The following is a 15,570-nucleotide window of genomic DNA, read 5'->3' as shown; positions in this document are numbered from 1 at the left end:
TTTGATACAAGCAATGGCTTTTTGAATAAAGATCTAGAAGCATAGGAAATCAAAGAAAGAAGTGATAAATGTGATTTCATCAGATTTAAAAGTTTCTACATGACAAAGGATTGAGTTAACAAGCTAAAAAGATAATCGTCAGATTGAGAGAACATTTTTTCTTGCTATAAAGCCAGACAATGGCTGATATCCAGAATATAGGAATGTAACCGTCAAAGAATTAAAAACCCAATTAATCAATGGCGAAATTAATTAAACAGAGACTTCTGAGAAGTCAACATGGCCATCAGACACATGAAGAAATGTCCAACATCTCTGGCAATAAAGCTAATGCAAATCTAAACAACACTGAGATTCCATCTCACCCTAGGGAAAATGGCTATCTTCAAAAATAAAAACAATAACAGATTCTTGGTTGGATATGGGGAAAACAACTCTATTACACTGTTGGTGAGAATGTGAACTTTTTCAACCTCTCTGGGAACATTATGGAAGTCCTCAAAAAACTAAATATAGAACTCTCCTATGAACCAACAATCTCACTCTTGAGAGGTTATCCCAAATATTACAAACTAGGATACAGTAAAGACACCTGCAGAACAATTGTACCATTTTTCCTCAATCCAAGACACAGAATCAGCACAGATGACCCCCAATGGTTGAATGGTTCAAGACAATGCTTCATATATACACAACAGACTTTTATTCGCCCAGTAGAATTACATTGCATCATTTGCAAATAAATGGGAAATAAATCATGTTAATGTGAAGTAAGTCAGGCCCAGAAACATAATGGATGCATGTTTTCCCTCATATGTAGAGACAGAATTATTTCATAAGTATATAAGTAAACATTTTGTAGTGATATGCGGTAAACACAAATGTATTAACCAAAATATGGTAGATCAAGGCAAGAATTCAAATGGTGTAATTCCTTAGAAAGGATAATTCACAGTAGAACAAATAATCGCCAAAATAAACAACTAAAAAGGTGGTAAAGATCAAAGGAGGTGGGTAGATGAATGTAGATAGGAGGTGGGTGAGAATACAGTTCTAAAATCCAGTGTATATCTGAGAAAAGTAAGAAAATTGGGGAAAGTAGTAGGGTTAGGATGGATAGGGGAGAATGATAAAAGGGGTGACATTGATTAAGATGCATTGAATTAATAAATGGTTTTGTTGAATGGCAATTGCATTGTACAACTACTTACAGATAATAAAATATAAAAGTATGAAAAGTGCTGAGTGGGGCTAGGAATATGGCCTAGTGGCAAGAGTACTTGCCTAGTATACGTGAAGCTCTGGGTTTGATTCCTCAGCACCACATATATAGAAAAGGCCATAAATGGTGCTGTGGCTCAAGTGGCAGAGTGATAGCCTTGAGTAAAAAGAAGCCAGGGACAGTGCTCAGTTCCTGAGTCCAAGCCCCAGGGCTGGCAAAAAAGAAAAGGAAAAGTGCTGGGTGTTGATGGCACATGCTTATAATCCCAGCTACTCAGGAGGCTGAGATCTGAGGATTGCAGCTCAAAGCCAGCCCAGGCTGTGTGTAAGAGTAAGACTGTGTGTATAAGAGCCTTTGAGACTCTTATCTCCAATTAGCCACCAGAAAACTAGAAGTGGTGCTATGGCTCAAAGTGGTAGAGTGTTAGCCTTGAGACAAGAAGCTTAAGGACAGTGCCAAGACCCTCCTGAGTTCAGGCCTCACAGTGGGGGAAAAAAAAAAAAAAAAAAAAAAAAAAAAAATATATATATATATATATATATATATATATATATATATATATGGACAATCCACAGAATGGGGGAAATAATTGAAAATGAATTTTTATCAAAATCATAAATTAACTCTAAATTATTCATTCATAAAATGCCAAATAATCCACTTTAAAAATGGGCCAAGTTGTGAACAGACATTTCTCCAAAGATAATACACAGATGATCAGTAAGCATATGAAGAGGTACTCTGTATCATCAGTAATTAGGTGAATCTAAATAATTTCACATTTGTTTAAGATGACCACAGTAAAAAGATTAAAAGCACTTTAATTAAAAACACTTTTCCTATCAATTTGGAAAAATCAGAATTTTCATACATTGTTTGTGGGAATGCATGAAAATACATATTCAATCACTCATTTCATATTTGGAAAATAGTTTGTCAGTTATTCAGAAACCTAAACATGGAGTTAACATATGATGCAGTTCTGTCACTCCTTGATATATTTCAAGCAAATAAAGGCATTTAATAAAGGATGCTCATAGTAAAAGTACTAATAATAGCAAAAAGGCAGAACCAACACAAATGTTCCTCAGTTGATGATGAATGAACAAAATGTGGCAAAGTCACACAACAGAATACCATTTAATCACAGACAGAAGTGCAGTGTTCATACTTGCCACAGTGTCAATAAACTTTGAAAACACTACACTGTAGTCAGTGAAGTCAGACACACACAAAGAAACATGCCATGTTCCATTTATGTTATATATCCCAGATAGGCAAAGTGATAGGGAGATAGAAGTAAATTAGCAATCACTAAGGGGAAGCCAGAGGGAGGAATGAGGAATATCCAATAATGGCTTACACGTAGCTTAAGGGGATGATGAAAAGGTACTGAGATTGTGATAATCCCTTCCTTGACTTATGCATATATAAAAACCCACTGAATCATATGCTTTCAAGGCTAATATTATGGTATGTGGATTATAATTTAATTCAAAAAGTGTGCATTGATGGGAAGAGATAAAGATAAACATTCCCATGTTGGGAAAACTTCTCAATTTATCTAGTAGATGTTGGTGACTTCCTACTATTTGCCAGTTATGGTAACAAAAACTAGAGAAAAAAATGGTCAAAGAGCGATTGATTCCAATTCCACTGTAGGTGAAAAATTTAACATAATAGATGTAATAGATGATGACCAAGGAAACAAGTGCCATAGGAGAAGATACAACATATATTGTTAATGGAAGTGTTTTCCTCTTTACATTTTCCTCCACAAAAGGAGTGTGCAGACTTGTGTATTATCATTGGAACAATTGTAATGTGAAAACACTACCACAGGCAATTATGCAAACAAGATGTTCTTGGAAGAACACAAAAGAGTGACTACATCTGGGTAACTCACCAGGAAGAGCTCTGCAGAAAAAAGGTTGAACCACATGAATGTCAGGTAGGAGGTTATGTAAGATAATTGCACAGTTTGATGGGAACATGATTCCATCAGTGGGAGAAGTTGCTCAACTCGCAATATAAGTACTGTGGGAGCCACTAGATGAGAGGCTAGAGGAAGAGTTCTAGAAGTGATCACATAGGCTTTTGGCACAGTTCTGTAGCTTAGCTACCCATCAGCCATGCTGTAAGTTAATATTAAAGACGGTTGGTTGGTTAAGGGCTCTAAGGGCTGACAGACACCCAGAAACCCTTGGATAGGTGACTGCCTCTTTCTACTCCAAAATGGTCCTTGAGAGCATCTCCCTTTTCAGTACAGCATCCTGAAGTAGAAGCTATAAAGAATTGGTCTACTACTACCAGATGAATATAGAGCTGGTGTTTCAGCTAAGTATATTAATCATTTGTTGACACCAGGTTAATAATACAGATTTGTCCTGTCTGAAATGTTTCGTTCTCAAATGCTCTTTGAATACTGATCACATACTGCTTCCCTCCCACCTTATCCAGCTGTCATTTACTGTACCAGATACATATTCAGTTGTTCTAATCAGTCCTCATAAGTCACTCCCTTCTGACCAGTGATCAATTGTTTTCACATCGGTGAACTCCCACTAATTTATCTTTATCAGGTAAATATGAAGGTTTGGGGAATAAAGGAAAAGTTGAGGTGTGGTGTCACATCTGCTGCTAGTCTGACTTATGCCCTGTAGTGACACTCACATCCAATTGAAAAGGCTTGGAATAAAAGGGGAGGATTGGAGAATTTGATAACATAAGTTTACTGTGGCTTACAAACTTAAAAAAAAAACACCTGTTTGAAAATGTTTTATGACATAAGGTACGTTACACACTTGTTCCAATTCTCCCAGTGAAAGAGATAATTACTATCTTTTGGCTTTACAAAAATCAACCACATAAAAATTGAGACTATAGAGAAGTATTAAAGTAAATCCAGTTTTCTCCCTCTTTCTCCTTAGTGGAACAGGTTGGTACATGCATTTATTCCACATCCTTTTCCATGTTTATATGTTTTCCATCATTAGGATTATACTGTACATAGCATTTTTCATTAACCTTTTTTCACCCAACATCAAGTCCTTTTGCTCTCATATGTGTCATTAGAAATAGCTATGCTGAGAGCTATGTATTTTTCCATTCTATTGAATCTACTATAATTTATGGCATTATCTGATTTCTTTTCCTTTGCAGATACATTGTTTTAAAGACACTGAGGATTTTAGTGAGAATTGTTTATTTTTTCTGTCATTTCTATTATGTCTACATCTAGTAGGTTGTTGTCTTTTTTCTTTTTATCACTCTTATCTTTGTTATTGTGGGTTAGTTTCACTCAAGTGTTTAATTTTTTCTAGTTATATTTATGAGTGATTTACTACTCATTGGTACAGGGAGATGGTGTAAGATTCAGTTTGCACTTTTAGGGATGCATTTTTGAGCATTATTGTTCCTTATAAGGGAAACTAGACATGAATTTCTTGAACCAGTGGGAAAATATATCTGCACAGTTAATTCTTAGACATACATGTTTCTGGTACTACTATTTTACATTACTTTACATTTTAATATAAATTAACTTGCTTTTGTGCCAATATGAGGACTGGAACTCAGGGTTTTGTGCTCTTGCTTCGTTGTTTTGTTGTTGTTGTTGTTGTTTTTGTTTTTACTACTTGAGCCACAGCTCCAATTCTAGCTTTTTTTTTCTGGTTTATCAGGAGTAAGAATCTCTCAGATTTGTTTATTTATGGTGGCATGGAACCTCAAACCTCAGTTCCCAGTCTTCTGAGTGGATAGGATTTTGGATGTGAGCCACTATGTCATTTCCTGTTATGCTTCATCTCTGTGTCTTTTAAAGAAGTCAACTCAAACTCAAGCTTCATTTTCCTCAGGTCTTGTACCTCCCACATATATTCTATTATATATGCTATTGCTATCCACCCCTAAATGGATCATGCTTTAATCTATCCCCCTCTTTCCTCTTAGGGGTTGAAAAGGAAAGCCATTACCATCTTTAGGAGGGAAAGTGAGGAGGAACAACTTGCTCAGTTATTCTGAATCTATCTCTCTAAGGATTATAAGGATTATTCAGAAAGATACAACTAATAATGTGTAAATATAAATATATATATAGTAAATCTTCTAATATATTTATATACATACAATGCATATATATGCATATAATTAATGGATATATGTATGTATGTGTATATATATGTATATGTATACATGCATATGTATCTATCTATACACACATATAAATACATTAAAGCGGGTTTACTAGGGATTGGCTTCTGTAATTATGATGCTAAGAAGTGGTCACAATAGGTCATATGCAGGCTAAAAACTCTGGCATGTGGAAGGATGCCTTAATTCAGTACAGAACCTCAGAACAAAAAAGATATGATTTGGGAATGGCGTAATTCTTTGTTCACAAGTAGAAGAATATACTGGTATTATTCCTAGAGTTCAAAAGTGGGACTCCTGATGTCCAAGGCAGGAGATGAATTTTTCCAAGCTGTAAGGTGAGAGGGAAAACAGAGGGAAGGAGAGGAATTCACCTTCTATTGTTGTTCTTCCTGGGCCATTGCCTACTAGATGAAGCTTTCCCACAACAATCTCCTCTGGAAACACCACCACAGACAGACCCCAAATAATGCTTTACCAGGCTCCCAGATATCTCTTTAGTCAGTCATGTTGACATCTAAAAGTAATCATTCCATCCTTACTCATCCATTCTTAAAATTTATGACCTTACCTTTGACATTTCGTCGGGTGCCATGAACCACTTTTACTTCTCTTGGTCTTTGAGTTTCCCTGGTCAGCCTAATACCACTTGCATATAATATCCAAGTTTTCCTCTTTTTCTTCTGTTCTATTCCTATTTCCTTCTTTGTCTTGACACAATTGGTGTCTATGTGTGTGTGTTTGTATTTATAGTCAGTTCTCCATATCCATAATCCATGGATTCTTTATCTACAGATTCACCTACCTGAAGATTAAAATTATTCACACAAAAATTTTTGAAGGAGAAGATGGTGACGTCACAATAGGGGGGCACCCCAACTTGCTCCAACCGGATAGTGAGCTGGGAACTCCAACACCCCATCAAGAGTCCAGCAAACCCAACAACCAGAAGCAACAGAGAAACACAGGAAACAAAAAAGAACAAAGAAAAGAAGAGCCTATAACCTGCACGGAGCTGGAAAATCTCCGGGGTACCCCCCCACACCCTCCCCTCCCACCAACCCTGGCCCAAACAGGCCCAGGCTAGGAAAGGGGACCTGGCGCCGGTAAACAGGACCACAGACCATCAGCAACCAGAGAAGCAACAGCCAAAAAGTCATACCAGGAGTGCAGAGTCCAGACAGCAGGAGCTCCATGGGCCCCAGACAGAGGGCAGACCGACCAAGACAGACTGCAGTGCAGGACCAGAGGTGCGGGACCGAACGGCCAGGAACAGACAACAACAGCAGGGGAACTGGGCAGCACAGACGGGGAGACCCTGATGGGGAGAGCCAGGACCACCACCACCAAATGACCGATCAACACACCCCAGCACCCCAGGCCCCGAAAACCCCACAGCAGCACGGACACACACACAATCCAGGACCAGTAAGTTCCCCATTGCCCACCCCCCAATGGGTGACCAGCTCTAGCAGAGACCCAAACCCTACAAAGAAGCTAGAGCTCCCTCCCTCCCCCTCCCTACCCCGAGGGAACAAAGGAGCCCCATATCTTGCGGCTCTAGGACCCTACAGCCTCAGGGAGGACACAAGAGCTAGCAGAGGTGGAACAGCGCCCAACAAAATGACCAGGAAACACCTTAGACAGGCATCCCCCAAAGCCCCAGCTGGGGAGCCTATCCGCACCAGCCCAGCCCTCCCCCAGCAGGGGCCCAGGGACTGGTAGGCCTTGGAATGCCACCTGAGGCACCCTGGGCCACATGGACTTTTTGAATAATAGTCACAGGCTTGCCGGTGTGCAATACCAGCCCAGCAGGGACACCTAGGCCCGAACACACATGCCCCTCACAGCGGAGGAGCAGAGAGTATGTGGGCACCAACCCATGCCCAGACACTTGAACCTGCTGGGGTCCACACATACCGACCCCCACAGCAGACTCTCAAGAGGGCACAAGCACCCTCCAACAACTCAGGGCAGCACAACCCCAAAGGAAACACTAGAGTGCACATGCACGTGCCCCCCAGAGGGCCAGCGTGGGCCAGCGTGCTAGCCCTCCAGCAGGAGGATCTCCTGCCCAACACCCCCACAGGAGCGCACAATTGGGCAAGCTGCCCCCTCAGCAGCAACACCCGCTCTGATCGGCACACTCCGCACAGGTGGGTGTGCCGCCTCTCAGCAGCAATTCTCAAGCTGAGTGGTGAGCTCTTTTGACCACGATACCTAGTGGGAAAAGAAATGATTGAAAGCCTCAGGACTAAATTCAGAAAACAGATACAGGAGCTTAAAATGGAAGTCTTGAAAATTCTACAGGAAATCAAGAAAGAAATGGAAACAAAAATGGATACAGTTCAGTTCTCCATTAAAGAAGACCTTAACATCCTGAGAAATGAAATGCATGAAAAAATAGATTCAAAATACAACTCTTTAAAGGAAGAAATCTCCACGATGAGAGCTGATCTGGCAACCATAAACAGCTCGCTGTCATCCATAAACACCACACTCGAAGCCACATCACAAAGAATTGATCATATCGAATCCTGAATCTCTCTTTTGGATGACCATGCAGCTGATAAGGACCAGAAAATTACCACACTCCAAGAAATGGTTAAACTCCAGGGCAGACTAATCCAGGAGCTAGTGAACAAAGACAAGAGATATAATCTGCGTATAATTGGAATAGATGAAGGCACGGAGTACCAGAGCAGAGGACTACAACATATTTTCAATAGTGTTATTGCAGAAAACTTCCCCAATCTCACAAGGGATCTCACCCAAGTAACAGAAGCCTCCAAGATGCCTGGCAGACCAGACCCTAGAAAATCCTCGCCTAGGAACATAATAATCAAGACTTCAGATCTCAAGAATAAAGCAAGAGCAAATTTTGAATGCAGCCAAAATGAAGAAAGAGCTACATTACAATGAAAAAGGATCAGAATCACAGCAGACCTCTCCACACAAACCTACAATGCATGAAGAGCGTGGAAGAACACAATCCAAGTCCTCCAGACCAACAATTGCCAACCCAGAATTAGATATCCAGCAAAACTAGAATTCACCTTCGAGGGAAAAACCAGATCTTTCCATAGCAAAGAGGATGTAAAGGAGTATGTGAATAAAAACCCAGCCTTATAGCAAATTCTAAGAGGGGAACCCCACCCATCAGAAAATCTACAGGACTCCCAGACAGAAACAGAAAGAAACTACAATAGCCAGAGCCCAACAAGAAGAGCAGCTCAATAAAGACAAGAAAAAAGGGAGAGAAAAAACAGCCTAACAGGAAAATGGAAGGGAAAAAAACACTCTTATCCATGATCTGTTTGACTATAAATGGTATAAACTCTCAGATAAAGAGGAGCAGACTGACAGAGTGGATCCATAAACAAAAAGTTGCTATCTGTTGTCTTCAAGAGACCCATTTTACAGCAAGGGACAAAAACAGGCTCCAAATGAAAGGATGGAGCAAGATCTTCCAAGCAAATGCACCTACCAAAATGGCAGGAGTAGAAATCCTGATTTCAGACAAGCTGGACTTCTCATTAAAATCAACTAAAAAATACAAAGAAGGGTACTACATTTTAATACAAGGAAAAATCCAGAATCAAGACATCACGGTGAAAAATTTATACTCACCGAACAAAAGAGGCCCTACATATGTCAAGCAAATTCTCACAGAACTACAGAACAAGATAGACCCAAACACAATCATAGTGGGAGACTTTAATACTCCACTCTCTCCAAGAGACAGATCCAACAACCAGAGGATTAGCAAGGGAGCTGAAGACCTAAGTAACACAATATCCCAAATGGATCTGATAGATCTGTACAGAGTCTTTCACGCTACAGAGACACAATACACATTCTTCTCAGCAGCCCATGGATCATACTCCAAAATAGACCATGTCAAAGCCCACACAAAGAACCTCAGCAAATACAAAAGTACTGACATCATCCCATGTATTATATCTGACCACAGTGGAATCAAGGTAGCCCTCAATAACAAAGGATACCACAGAGGCTATACAAATACTTGGAGACTAAACCCCTCACTGTTATCTAACACTTGGGTCACAGACCAAATTAAGGATGAAATTAACGAATTCATAAGCCACAACGACAATGAAAATACATCACAAAGAAACCTATGGGATACAGCTAAGGCAGTGCTGAGGGGCAAGATCATTGCCCTCAGGACTCACATTAAAAGAATTGAAGCAGAGCAGGTGAATAACCTCACGATGAAACTAAAACATCTGGAGAAACAAGAAATAATCGAATCTTAAGTGACTAGGGGGAGAGAGATCACAAAGATTAAAGAAGAGATAAAACTAATTGAAAATAGAAAGACCATTCAACAAATAAATAAGACTAAAAGCTGGTTGTTTGAGAAAATAAATAAAATTGACAGACCCCTCGCAAGACTTACAAAAAAAAAACAGAAGAGAAGAGACTCATATTCATAAAATTAGGGACTCCACCAGAAAAATTTCAACAAATACACACGATATTCAAACAATCATAAGGAGCTATTTCCAGAACCTCTACTCACTAAAAAACAATAATTTTACAGAAATGGCTCAATTATTAGAGAAGTATAGACTGCTCAAACTGTATCAAGAAGAAATCAATCAACTAAACGAACCAATAAATTACAGCGAGATACAGGGGTTAATCAAGAGCCTCCCAACAAAGAAAAGCCCAGGCCCAGATGGATTCACCAATGAATTCTATAAAACCTTCAGTGAGGAGCTAATACCAATACTCCTCAAACTCTTCCATGAAGTAGAAACAGAGGGAGAAATCCCAAACTCATTCTATGAAGCTAATACTATACTCATCCCCAAACCAGGCAAAGACCCAACAAAAAAAAGAGAATTACAGACCAATATCACTAATGAACACAGACACAAAGCTCCTCAATAAGATATTAGCTAACAGGATCCAGAAACTGATCAAGAAAATTATACATCATGACCAAGTAGGCTTCATCTCACAGACACAAGGATGGTTCAATATCCGTAAATCTATTAATGTAATTCGCCACACAAACAGAACTAAAATCAAGAATCACCTTGTTATCTCAGTCGATGCCCAAAAAGCCTTTGACAAAATACAACATCCATACTTATTAAAAGCTCTGGAGAGAACAGGAATAGATGGAACATTCCTTAAAACAATAAAAGCCATATATAACAGACAAACTGCTAATATCATATTAAATGGGGAGAAACTAAAATCATTCCCCCTAAACAAGACAAGGACGCCCACTCTCCCCACTTCTTTTCAACATAGTGCTGGAATCCCTAGCCATAGCAATAAGACAAGAGAAGGACATCAAAGGGATCCACATCGCTAAAGAAGAAATCAAACTATCCCTATTTGGAGATGACATTATCTTATATTTGAAGGACCCAAAAAACTCAGTCCCCAAACTCCTACACCTAATAAACCATTTTGGCAAAGTAGCAGGATACAAAATCAATCCACAAAAGTCAGCAGCTTTTCTGTACACCAGCAATGTACAAGCAGAAAAGGAAACTATGGAAATAATACCATTTACAATAGCTAAAACAAGAATAAATTACCTAGGGATCAACCTAACCAAAGACGTAAAGGACCTATTTAATGAGAACTATAAAAATCTAAAAAGGGAAATCAAAGAGGACACAAGGAGATGGAAAGACCTCCCATGCTCATAGGTAGGCAGAATCAATATAGTGAAAATGGCCATATTGCCCAAATTGTTATACAAATTCAATGCAATCCCCATCAAGATCCCAGGTACATTCTTCACTGAACTAGAGAAAGCAACCCATAAATTCATATGGAACAGCAAAAGACTTAGAATAGCCAAAACAATTCTAGGCAAAAAAAAAGCAGTGCAGGAGGTATCACATTATGAGACTTCAAGCTTTATTATAGAGCCATCATAACAAAAACAGCCTGGTATTGGTATAAAAACAGACCTGAAGACCAAAGGAATAGAATTGAAGACCCAGAAATAAAACCGCACTCTTACAGTCAGCTGATATTCGACAAAGGAGCTAAAGACATACAATGGAAAAAAACAGAGCCTCTTCAACTACTGGTGCTGGGAAAACTGGGCAGCCATATGTAGAAAACTCAAAGTAGACCCTAGTCTATCACCATGCACCAAGATCAACTCAAAATGGATCAAGGACCTCAACATCAGACCTGAATCCTTGAAACTACTGAAGGAGAGAGTAGGAAAGATGCTAGAACTTATAGGCACAGGAAGGCACTTCCTGAATATTGTCCCAGGGATACAACAGATAGGGGAGAGACTCAAGAAATGGGACTACTACAAAATAAAAAGTTTCTGCACAGCTACAGACATAGCCATCAAAATAGAAAGACAGTCAACCATGTGGGAAAGGATCTTTACCCGCACAGCAGCAGACAAAGGCCTAATATCTGTCATCTACACAGAACTCAAAAAACTAAGCCCCTCCAAGCCCAGTAAACCAATTATGAAATGGGCAAAGAGCTAAAGAGAGACTTCACAAGACAAGAGATAAAAATGGCAAAGAAACATATGAGGAAATGTTCAACACCCCTGGCAGTAAAGGAAATGAAAATAAAAACAACCCTGAGATACCACCTCACTCCAGTTAGAATGGCCTATACTCTGAACTCAGACAACAACAAATGCTGGAGTGGGTGCAGAGAAAGAGGAACCCTTCTCTATTGTTGGTGGGAGTGCAAATTAGTACAACCACTTTGGAGAACAGTATGGAGGTTTCTAAAAAAGCTCAACCTAGACCTACCCTATGACCCAGCCACACCACTCCTAGGCATCTATCCTGAACAACAGGCCCCAAGATATCAAAAAGACATCTGCACTTCCCTGTTTATTGCTGCACAATTCACAATAGCCAAAATATGGAAACAACCTAGATGCCCCTCCACAGATCAATGGAGCCAAAAAATATGGTACCTATACACAATGGAATACTACATAGCAATTAGAAATGGTGAAATATTGGCATTCGCAGGGAAATGGTCAGAACGTGAACAAATAATGTTGAGCAAGACAAGCCTAGAACAAAGAAAACAAAGGGGCATGATCTCCTTGATATATGACTGTTAAGGTGGGGGAAGAGGGAGACAGTAGAGACCAGGTCTGCAAAACCAAAAACTTCTTGTCAAATGGTATTTCACACAGGTTTGGGTCAGCGACCCTACATTATGTAACTAAAACCAAACAACTACTCAACATATAAAGGTCAAAAATAGACCTCTCAGTGGATCACAATAGCTCAAAAGCTATGTATGTATGTTCATATAAGACAAGGATAAGCAAACTCTATTGTTGATGTTACATTTAAAGTCCTAGGTGAATTTCCTTTGGTATAGGCCACGTGGCTACTGTATATGTTTTTGGTACATTGTGTAATGTATATGTCTACCTGATCTAGGGAAGGGAAAGAAAAACAGGGTGTAAGATATCACAAGAAATGTACACACTGCCCTATTATGTAACTGTACCCTTTTAGCACAACACCTTGTCAAAAAAATTTTTTAATTAATAAATAAATTTAAAAAATTCATCTATGTTCAATGAGCACAGATTTATATCTGTTATTCTCTAAATATAGATAATGACAGCTATTTACACAGCCTTTGTATCATATCAAGTATTACAAGTAACAAAGAAACGATTTAAGATATATGAAAAGACATGTACAAGTTATATGGAAAATCTGTGCCATTTCATGTAAGAGATATGAACCTCCACACACTTGATATGTAAGAGACATGTCCAGAAATATTGCCTTTGTGTATGTCAAGACATGGCTCCACATGGGAAGTAGAGCCACTTATCTGTTATTTTGAATCAAGGTTCTGTGCTAGGAATAAAAACATGGCAAGAATATTATAGTATATGGATGCACACTTTCCATTCCATAGTATTTTGTGTCTTACACTAAACTATTAATTTTATTTATATATCTTTATCCTATTTTCTCATATCTGCTGGTACAAATCCCTTTCAGTCTTCTTATTTATTAATAAAACAGAATTGTTATATTTTCCTTTTCTGGATCATTTTGATGCTTTTTATAAGTGGAGTCAACTTTATTAATGATGAATACAAAATAACTGGCTTTTACATGTAACTATAACAAAGAATTTTGGTATTATTTCAGGTTATATATTTTAAATTAATAATGTAGATTTATAGAAGTCAGAAAATAATCCACTGGCTTTGAAAACTCCTTTATAAAGAGTAATATAAAATATATCCAAAAGATTTTTCAGACTTATAAAGGCATAAATTTTTTACTTTGTAATAAAGATTATAATAAACAGGTGTAATTTTAATAAAATAATGTTTCAATATTAAGTTTTCTTATACGTAAATTGAAAAATCTTGTCATGCCTCAAATACTTCTCTCCTTTCCCTTAATAAAATTTACTATATTTTTATAGACTTCATATAATTTGTTACTCTTGTTTCTAGATATTTTATGGTCTATTTCCAAGTGAAGCAATCAATATGATGAACTATAATTTCAATTTCTGTTTCTATTGAAATGTTTCAAAAATCACTTTTTTTGTATATGAACTTTAGTCAAAATTACAAACAAATTCATATTAATTCAAATATGTTTCACTAGTTTGTTGATGTTTCCTAGGAAAGGACAGGTTGACAAAAAGCTATCTTGTCCAATATACAGAGGCTAACATTCCTAGTGATAATTGTTTTTACGTTTGTCTTATTTTTTTGTCAATGTAATGTTTTAGTGATTAACCATTTAACATGACATTAGCCACAGTTTTTTTTATTTATTTGAGTCTTCTTTTTACAATACAATGTCATATTATGAATTACAGAATGTAAGAAGTTTGATGGCTCATTCCTGTAGGGATAGTTACTCAGAAGACTGAGTAAAAAACCAGGCAGAACAGAAAAAATGTGATTTTTTTTAACCTCAAATTATCCAGAAAAAAATGCCAGACTGAAGGCACAGCTCAAGTAGTAGTGCCATGAGCAAATAAGTTGATCAAGAGAATGGCATTCTAAGTTCATGCCTTAAAAATGTGAGAAGGAATACCACACCATTAATGAAGTTAATTAAATTTCAATTAAAACTTAACAGTAACATGTTTCTAAAACTTAATCAAGAGGTAGAATTATTTAAAATAATCAAAGATATTTATGAAAGAACAATGAGAAGAAAATTCTCTTGCCTGATAATATACTTAGAAACTATGATTGTATTCATGAACTGATTTGTTGAGTGGTATATCCTTTATACATCTATATAAAGATAAGAAAAACATAATGAAAATAGCAACAGCACAAAAATTATGAGAAATATACTATAAAATTGGGACTATGTATTTATCTAATAATTCTTGTTAATAGGTTAATAGATTTAGCAAACATATGACATTGTTTAAATTTGTGTATACAATAAATAAAAAAACATGTTTTGGTACACATTTATCCTCTTTAGTATTTTGGACACTATTGTACTAAAATATTTATTTTTCATCTAACATTCATATTTATATGAAAGTACAGTACTGAATTTCATCAAACACCTTAGCTGACTACTGTGTCATGTGAGTCCAATAATTAAGAAACAAAGTCTGCCCTCAGAATTCTCAGAGGTAGCAAAAAGGATGAATGATATACTGTTTCAATGCATACATAGGCATATTTGAATACATAGGTTGAAATACAAACAAAAATAAACAAATCATATATCTGCATATAGCATATATCGCTTGTATTATTAGCTTGCTATTGTAAACTTAAATCTAGACAGTTTATACCTTACAGAAAGCTTAGATGTGTAATGATTAAAATAATACATAAAATTGTGAGGGTGAAGAAAATGTAAAAGAATCATTTCATTCTCTAAAGGAGGGAAAGATTTCCAAATAAGATCCCAAACTAAAAGCACATAAAGGCCACAATGGCAGACTTTCATTAATTAAAATTGAGCAAACCTATAAAGATAAGTGGTAAATGGATAGACAAACCTTGCAATATATTGAAATAAAATATTAAATATATACGTGTGTGTTACCTGCTATCACTTTTCAAAATTGGTAAGAACAAAGATGAAATATAAAACATTGATTTTTAGAAGTGAGAAAATAAACTTCTCAAGTGTTTTGGAGACTGTACAGTTATGTGATAATCTTTGGTGTTTAATTTGGAT

This window comes from Perognathus longimembris, chromosome 7, assembly GCF_023159225.1.
Source record: "Perognathus longimembris pacificus isolate PPM17 chromosome 7, ASM2315922v1, whole genome shotgun sequence".
Classification (NCBI taxonomy): domain Eukaryota; kingdom Metazoa; phylum Chordata; class Mammalia; order Rodentia; family Heteromyidae; genus Perognathus; species Perognathus longimembris.
The sequence above is the reverse complement of the archived record's forward strand: the minus strand, read 5'-3'. Positions refer to the sequence as shown.